Genomic DNA, 9,556 nt, shown 5'->3' with positions numbered 1-9,556 from the left:
AAAAACCCAGAGTGAGTGTACGAGTGACTGCCTGACCCAGCGAAAAACCAAAGAACATTATTATTTTAGAACGACAGTGCCCCTCTGTGCCAAGACCATCGCATGTTGTCAAACTTGCGGACAGAAAACACTGCTGTGTGGCTCAGTGATGAGCAAGAGAACACGTCCTCCGAGGGGGTACCCAGATTAGCCAGATTACCCAGATTAGCCGGTACGTTGGTGGGGAGAGAAGATCTCTGCCATCCTTGTCTCTTGGGGAGGGGTTGGAGCATCTTAACTAGATGAACAACTGGTGTGGCGTGGGGTAGAGGTGGGGGGGGTCAGGATTGGATGCAATACCCCTATGACCCTATGAGTGAGTCTGATCTGTCAGGGATTATAATGAAGGAGGGCTGTCTCGGAGACTCTGGAAATCCTGAGCGCAAGGCAAACGTCTTCCAGAGCGCTTCAGAGGTCACGAGTTTCCTCGGCTGGCCTTACAGTGGCCTGCTGGTGCACACATGTTGGAAGTGTATTTACTGCAGGATCAGCTTGACAGTCAGCACGCAGCCGCTGTTGTGACCTTGCTAGCAGGCTTTGGCACTCCCGCGCACATTTGAAAACTTTTCAGATATTGTTGCCCTGGGCCCACTGCCTAGCACCTGCAATTTACTTTATTTATTATTATTTTTATGTCCACTCTGACAACAGGAAAAAAAGCATGTTTCCATGGTTACTGGAGGAATTAAAAATGCATCAAAACTTTGAGCAAACGGAAGAGATAAGAGGACAGCAGTGTGTGTGTGTGTGTGTGTGTGTGTGTGTGTGTGTGTGTGTGTGTGTGTGTGTGTGTGTGTGTGTGTGTGTGTGTGTGTGTGTGTGTGCAGGACCAGGGGCTGATGTGTGTGTGTGCGGGACCAGGGGCTGATGTGTGTGTGTGCAGGACCAGGGGCTGATGTGTGTGTGTGCAGGACCAGGGGCTGATGTGTGTGTGTGCGGGACCAGGGGCTGATGTGTGTGTGTGCGGGACCAGGTGCTGATGTGTGTGTGTGCGGGACCAGGGGCTGATGTGTGTGTGTGCAGGACCAGGGACTGATGTGTGTGTGTGCAGGACCAGGGGCTGATGTGTGTGTGTGTGTGTGTGCAGGACCAGGGGCTGATGTGTGTGTGTGTGTGTGTGTGTGTGTGTGTGTGTGTGTGTGCGGGACCAGGGGCTGATGTGTGTGAGGTGCACAGCGTTCCCCCGCAAGTCTCCATTTGTGCTGAGACACTCGCACACCCAAAATAATCAAATGCTCCAGCGTCAATTTACAGCCAACAACTGGTGATAGTGTCTCTCCCCCTCCTGCCTCTTCCATGGTCCTTCCCTCTCGCATCTCTCTCTCTCTCTCCCTCTCTCTCACTCTCCCTCTCCCTCTCCCTCACTCTCTCTCTCTCCCTCTCCCTCACTCTCTCTCTCCCTCACTGCCACCAACCCACTTTGCTTTGGAGATGAATATATTACTCTCCCCTCTCCCTGGCATTTTATTTCTCAGATGGATGTTTGTGAAATGGAATGGAAAAATGTCTTACAGTCTTGTCTTCCCCCTCTCTCTCTCTCTCTCTCTCTCTCTCTCTCTCTCTCTCTCTCTCTCTCTCTCTCTCTCTCTCTCTCTCTCTCTCTCTCTCTCTCTAGCTCTTTCTCTCTGTCCTGCACTCTAACAATCTGCAGATTAAGAATAACCCAAACAGGATACGAGATGTCCTGCCGTGCGGTAATGGTATCTAGTGGCGGACGGGTGGGCGGGGCCTTAGGCGGGTGGATGGGCGGGGCCTTAGGCGGGCGGGCGTGTCGGTTCAGAAGAGACAAGGAGAGGGTACAGATCACTGATCAGAGTTGCAGGAGTCCCCAGTTTTGGAGAGGAGTGTGCATGTGCTCCACCATTCGATCTGATTCAACAGGACCTACAGCCCCTGAAATAAAGGAATCTGGTCAAGATGAGGAGGCCTGATTCTTCATTTTAGGCATATCAAGCTTTACTCCAAACTGGGCTGGAACATCATCTATGTGAGCCAGGGCCCTGAATGATCTCCATAGCCATTAGAAGTGACTCACAATCATGTTTGGCAGCTTTGATATACTGTGACTCCAAAAGCATTGAAGTCAAAGCGATTACTTTGGCTGTATGTTCAAGCCATTTGTATTGACAGAAAGCAAAAGTAGGATGTCATGTTGTATTTGGGGACGCTTCTCTTTTATAGACACTTGTAATTTGGAGTGTTGTCAGAATAATGGTACTTTAATGTAGCAAGTTAAATGTACTAAGTTACATTTTTAGTATAAGCCACTTGGGTTAATAATGTTTATCACAGAATGTAGTTACAATAAATCTCATAATAAAATCTCATAAAAGCTCATTTCACTTTGGAGTGTTTGACTTCTGATTGCTGGTCTGGTTCTAAGGGACCCACTCCTCAGTGGAATGTGAGTAAGCAGACAATCTATAGGGAGGAAATATAGGAGAGAAATACATTGAAATGAACAAACGTCGCACAAAGTGTGGAAAGAGAAGCAGACACAAAAGCTTTCATTACATAACTTTGGGCTTAACTGAGTTTGTGGGAGACTGTGTGAAAATGAAGAATTTTCATTTCATATACCAATGTTTATGACAAACTGAGCCAGAAGTAACCGACTCTCCCATGTTTACAGGATAATAATGGCAACTTAGGCTTACCAGCAACTCCTACCAGGACAAAATAAAAAAATTCCATTTATATTATTATATTATGTAGAAGTAGATTGTACTGACTCTCCTGTAGAAAATAAAATTCAAGTTTTTGGGGGTGTTTTTTGATAATGAGAATGAGAGAGACCTGGGGGTGCTGACAGGCTGGCCAAGCCGTGGGACGGCTGCATATGGGCTAGGGCACACAGGTCAGATGTCACCGGAAAAAAAGCCACTTAACTGCTTGTTGTTCCTTCCTGTCGGCACTTGAGCAGCATCTGCTGAGAGACAAATGAAGCTGCTGTGTGAAATACAGAGGAGGGGGGGGGGGGGAATCAGCAGTTTACAATGTAGCGCTGTTCTTTGTCAGGTCTAAAGTTCCAGCTGGAAGACACTTAGGACTGCCAGGCATGCCGAGACTCACTAAACCTAATATTTGCCCAGTCGTTTCCTCCACACAATCACCAGCGAGACCTGTGCTAACTGGGTTACGTCTGCTTTAAGTCGATGTGCAGTGGACACCGGGCACCTCCCCCCACCTGTCACTCTCCTGCAGACCTAACAGCTCAGATTTGGGCTTTGATGGACGGCTTTGGTGAAATCCACGCTACAAGATATGTGGATATGTGATGATGGCTTAGAAATGGGTGCCCACGATTCTAATCAGTGCATAAGTGAAACGCTAGAAAAATCATGGTGTGTACATATTACTGCTGATCAATTCAATACAAACAGTCTGATCATATTGATTCATTTTACTTTTTACTTTTTATCATTATTCTTTTTTTCTTAGTTTTGGATGTCTGTATTCCAAAGCTTACACAAATATAAAACTAATTATGTTAGTATTTCAAAATAGCTTGTGAACTGGTCAAGTCAACTTTCATATTCCAGGGATGTTGTTTAGAGAGAATAATCTGTTTAGAATGGACGGAATGCTGTCAGATGAATTAAAAGAGAAGGTCTGGATGATCTCAGCATGCCTGAAACGTGCCTGAGCCCTCACTTGAGCAGAACTTCTCAAGAAGGCTACGTCACTGACTCAGAAATGACTTATGACAGCATTATAAGGGGGGCACTGACAGAAGTCATACACTTACTCTGGTAATAAGACTAGTTTCCTGAGGGGGGGGGGGGGGGGGGGGATAAATAAATAAAAAGAACCATCATAGTCATTATCTTTCCCTATAACTCAGCCAGCTGAATTCACATATTTGTGTCAGTTACATCCTGCCCAGCAATTGCACCCATCTGTTTCACGTCCGAGTCAGCGTAGTCATCTGTTCTCGTCCACACACTTCCTCGCAGCAGTAGTCCACAGTCAGAATACTCCGGTCTTTTAGAGGGGTAAAGTTTCAAGACTCGTGCCTTATCTGTTTGTTTATTTGTTTTAATAATGCTACCCCCGTGCCCCACGCTGTAAACGAGAGCCTGAATCAGAGAGGAGGTGTGGGGAAGGGGAGGTGATCCTCCGTGGCCCTACATCGCACATGGTTAATAGATGGATATAATAAGGCTGACTTCTTTGAAGAAACTTCCACTGAGCACGGCCTCGGGGGTAAAGACCTCTGCTGCACAGGCACAAAGTGATGTAATTCAATTGAAATTCCTCACTTGCTTCAGCCAGTCTGTGCCATGGCAGGCAGGGCTAATTCGTCTGTGGTAAAAGGAAATTGAGAAAAGAAAGCCTCCATCGGACTGCTCTGGCTTTTAGTGAATCTTTATAAAAACATTTTTTATGTGTTATTTTATGGCATTGTTGTACTTATTTGACATCAATAACTAGCAAAAAGTTAAGCTGCTAACATTTCAACCCATTAAGTTAAGAATTCAGTAAGAGGGAGCAAAATTCTACTCCACGCAGCCCAAAGCGTTAATTAAAATATCAAGCACTAATGATACCTTTAATTAGTCAAAGAAACAACCACCAGAACCATTTACAATTTTGTAACATTTTAATTTAAAGGTGACTACAGATTACACTATTTGAAATAACCTGGCTAACCATGGACACCTAGAGGCCTGGCTGTAATTACCCATTGCTCCTGTGTATAGTAAATAATTAAAAAGAAAAAAAAGTCTAATTGTTTCAAATTGAATAAGAAAGCAAAATCACTATACATTAGAGCAGCATTGTTGTCTGAGATTGTGGACCTACAACAAACCCCCCTCCCCTCTGCAAAAAACAAACAAACAAAACAAACAAACAAACAAAAAGTCCAGCACCCTAATGAATGTGGTTAATCTCTATAGGAAGCGTGTAGCCATTTGAAAGAGCGGTAAATAAAAAAAAAAAGACGTCTCTGCATTCTTCATCATGTCATGTTACTGGAGCCTTTTCCCCCAAGTTAAAGTCCCAGAGAAAACCACATAATTAATTAGTTTACACTCCTCTCCACAGCCACATGATCCCAGTAACATTATGTGCATTTGTCCAGGGAATGCTCTGCCATTATAAAAACATCACATGTATATCTCTGGCTGTCTGCCTCCAACGCTGATATTTGGTCCCTGATGGCCAAGCCTACACGGTTCTTTCTGAATGGAATCCATATCAAATGATCTCATCCAGCTCCTCAGAGGGGCCGGCATTCTTATTTTCTCCCCTTACAAGTTATCGTGGCAATGGCAAGGCCGGGAAAACAATAGCGGCGGATGTTGGTTGAGATCCGCAGCAGAGAGTAGCTGGCGTCTGACAGCCAAGCCCACAGATGAGAGTCTTTAATGGAAGACTCGGGGGACATGCATTACCAAGGGAGGAGACAGGTGGAGCTGATGGTGCACATGCTCGCTTTGGTTGTTCCGCTGACCTGCCAAGAGATATCTCCATCATGGAGTCAGGACTGCTAATGAAGGGGATTTGGTTGTCAGTGGACTGCATCACATGGAGTGCTGAAATCTTAACGCTGAGAAATAATTTGAGACACTCCTGAGATGTGCAAAGTTGTTCTTCTCAAGTTGTACTGTGGGGAAATTGATTCAACTTGTGTGTTCGACTCACCAATGCTCCTAGATTAAGTTACAAAGAAGTTTTCAGTACTTACACTGAATGTTTTATGTTGCACTAATTTCTGCATACTTCAAATGATTGCAGTAATCCCCAAAATGAAGAAAATGTGTTTTCCAGACATTTGAACCCCAAAAACAATAGAAGATCAGTCAAGCACGGGTCAGTTAATCTCCACGGTATGCTTACAGCAGCCAATAATCAGGTAAACATTACTACATGAGAAGTTCACATCAGCCTCTGAAAGCTGTCACCCCACAGGAAGGAATTCCATTCGTTTCACCAGCAGCCATTTGATGATTTCACTCCCCGTTTCCTGTTTGAGGCTTCCTCCATCAGGCTGATGGGAAATGATGTCTTCTCTGTGGGGGGCGGAAGCTCCACCCGTCTGTACACCATCCATCACGAGCGCGACTCTGGACGTTCACTTTTTCTTTTTTTGTTTTATCAATTGCTCTGTCTCCTGCTTGTCTGCTGTCCACAGTCTTCCTGCTGCCCTTTCTCCTTACGCGGCTCTTAGCTCAACCTCACTGTGGTAATGGAGAAGCAAGGAGCGGCAAAAAAGTAATATTAATGAAACCACAGGAGATGAAAGCAGTAATTTGTCATACGTGTGTGATGTATAATCATTAGCTTGTAGTGGCCCCTCCTTTGCATTTGTCTGTATCGGCCTTTAATCCACACGAATGGCATTTTTCCAAATGTCGCCTGTGCCATAAACAGGCAAATTTAGAAGCCGAGACTTTTATGATTTCTTTTATTGTTTTTTAAAACACCATAGTCACGAAGGCCTTTTCCATCCGAAGCTATTTGTTCAGGCTCTGATACACCAACTACATCCCCTATTAAACTAACAGATGAGATCCTTAATTCAACTCTCTGCCCCATCTGCTAATTTACTAACTCTTCCCTTTTTTCATTACAAGTCCGTGATTTGTTAAAGGCTGTTTTTTATTAGACGTGTGAACCAGCACTCATGGTTTGGCCAATTGTGAGCCACCTGTCCCCTCACTGTCTTCCTTTAAAATGAAGGAATTTGAATGCGAAGGCCTCAGGGCCATCAGCAACAGGATTAATATTTATGTATCAGTCCCTTGGGTGCCATAGCTGGTAATACGTTTGCCATTTATCACATCCTTTGGGGGACGTTTTGTTTGGGCCTTAATTACCAAGCATTAAAATTGCTCCTATTGTACAACTGCACACAAACTGAAGAGTTTTGAAGGTTTTGGGGGTAGGGCGTAAACGACATTACGGAGCACTTTGAAACCCCCCGAATATTAAAATATATTTAAAAATAAAGAAAGAACTAAAGAATGGGGACACTACTTTGTATCTCACCCTGGTTGGGATGAAAGGTAAGGGTTCCACTGCCCGCTGATATGTGAGCTCACTCACGCCAGTTAGCACACTCTCACTGCTCGGTGCGACAGTCTCAAAAAATTTAGTCTCATCCCCCCAGACTGTCAGGTCTGTCCAAGAAGAGAGAGATATGCAGAGAAAACAATAGAAATTGCCTGCAGTTCAGCAGGTAACATTGAGACAACATTTCTGGACTTTCAGCAAAGAGCCAGAGCACCCTGTTGATAAGCCACAGGCAAACACGGTCCCTCACCATCAAACCCCCCACCTACCCTCCAGCCCCCCCCCCTGCCGTTGATTGTTCTCGGGGAGAGATAAAACTCCCAGATAAGGCAAGAGCTAATGCAGAACCCCCACCACACAAAAACCCCCCACCCACCTCTCCCCTCCACCACCCCTCCGATGAAACAGGGAGTAGACATTTGGCTTCATGTGCTTTAAGAAATATCTTGGGTTAATGTATTCCATACTGTTCAGTACTGTATCCACTAGCGTTTATCCCCTCTGCTGATTAAATGCAGGTGCATAGCGATTGGAATCAGTGGACGATTCGTCGGTTGCAGTAGCGCCAGGAATCAAAGGACAGCACTGATGTGGAGCTCAACTCCTCCTCCTCACCGTTAGCACTTAGGAGACCAGGACAGACTACCATCTCTGTGAGAGAGCAGCTTGTGTGTTATTTGACAGTGTTGTACAGTTTTACAGATCGATATTCAGATGCTAGCTTGGAGGAGTCTTCTTTTAAACTTTGTTTATTTTTCTTCATGCTTAGGAGAATAAGGGGTGGGGGGCTTTTATTTATATTATTTTTCTTTACTTTTCTTATCTGGTTTTTCTTTTGAAAGGTCACTGAGCGATTTCTTGCTTGTTTGCGGTTTGGGGCAGTAATTACTCCCACAGCATATTCTTCCAAAAGAGCCTAAAGAGAAAGGATGCACACAGATTTGTTAGTGCTGTCTTCTGCTCGTCCTGGTGGTGAGAGACAGGGGGGTTGAGAGGGTCCCGTCATTTTCCTGCTGTGGCCTTCACAGACATGTTGTAACAATACTGTCCATGTAATGTTTCCCATAAAGCCTTCAGACACTTGAATGTAGTGAATGATGATGTTTCCCAAGTAGAAACGTTCCCCCTCCTCCTTCCATTTTTGGGATTTCTTTCAAAACACACACCAGCGAATATTTAAACAGGCCTTCAGGACAACATTAGGATCCTCGCCAGACCAGCAGAGCCAAAACAATGAAGTTTCTGTCTGCGGATGCTATGACAATCTCTTGGTAAATGAATTAGTCGACATCTTTGAACTTAATTACCCAGAGTTCAGCATTCCTGTCAACGGGATTAAAGCACTCACTATGTTTAATTTGGTAAGAGAGAACGCAAGAGAGAAAGAGAGAAAGAGAGAGAGACTTATTAGGCTTAGTTTGCACAGAGCACTATGAGCATATAGTTAAACACATCTACATCTCACTGATGAGGTCTAAGCCTGTGGAGAGGAACACAATTACTGCATACCATACATAAGTAGAATTGTTATGTATTTGCATTTTGCAAATGTATTTGTATTTGCATGATTATTTCACATTTTTTTACTTTAAATCTGTGGTGCACTGACATCGAAAGTGATCTAACAGCTACTGTATACTTCATACACAATACACTGTTAATACATGTATATACAGTTTATATTGCAAAGCTTATGACTTAAAATCAGTTTCGTAAAGGTGTAAACATCTCACCCCTATATCCAGGCCTGGCACCATGAACCACCCTCAGTTGACACCACTGGTGGAGAGAGCAAATGTGACAGTCAGATCCAAACTGGCAAAAATATCCCAGGACACTGGATTGCATTGGTTAGCCACATTACCCCTGATCCTGATGAGCATGAGGTGCTCAGGAAATCGCAGCACACATCCAACACCCGGGTACAGCTGCAGGACTGTTTTCAATATAACGCTTCCAAACCCGCACACCCAAGTACACCCAATTGTGCGTGAGCCTAGGCAGGCGAGTGGGCGGATGAGGGCTTGTTTTGCTAGGCAGCGCCGCCCGAGTCCCTCCCCTCTCCCTCAAATCCTGCGTCCCGTACGAGGTGCGGCGCTGAGCTGAGCGGTGGATGTGAGTGTGCTCGCAGCTCATCAGGCGTTGGGAGGGGTGTAAAACAGGAGGCGAAGGCATGGCCATTACGCCCGGTAATCGGCCATGCTGGACGTGATCCCTCCACCCCCTCCATCTCACTCCAGCGCACCCTGACTCAGCCCTACGCCCCTGGTTTTACAGGCTGGTTTTGCGAAGGCCGTGAGGTGTGTGAAAGCCCCAGATAGTCGCTGGCTGGAATAATTGCCGTGCAATTGTTGCTAGTCTTTAAGTTTCACACAAGACTAAGTTTGGAATTATGCACACATACAGATATATTTTATATGAAACAATAGCTTTGGGGTCCAATTAAAAAACAAAAATCTGTAATATATATAACTGGCAAAAAAGAAAGCAATGTTGT

At 44.9% G+C, this 9,556-nt stretch overlaps 1 long non-coding RNA gene across 1 annotated transcript; it reads right to left on the bottom strand.

The window, feature by feature from the left end:
* Positions 1-4,701: 4,701 nt before the first annotated feature.
* Positions 4,702-9,076, bottom strand: LOC143528394 (uncharacterized). The gene is made up of 4 exons (XR_013134447.1): positions 8,924-9,076; positions 8,793-8,838; positions 7,036-7,166; positions 4,702-6,224 (listed from the first exon to the last, which is right to left on the bottom strand). It is a non-coding gene; the product is annotated as an uncharacterized LOC143528394 (long non-coding RNA).
* Positions 9,077-9,556: the final 480 nt, after the last annotated feature.

Source organism: Brachyhypopomus gauderio, chromosome 12 (assembly GCF_052324685.1).
Source record: "Brachyhypopomus gauderio isolate BG-103 chromosome 12, BGAUD_0.2, whole genome shotgun sequence".
NCBI classification, from domain to species: domain Eukaryota; kingdom Metazoa; phylum Chordata; class Actinopteri; order Gymnotiformes; family Hypopomidae; genus Brachyhypopomus; species Brachyhypopomus gauderio.
Note: the sequence above shows the minus strand (reverse complement) of the source record. Positions and strands in the feature narration are given on the sequence as shown.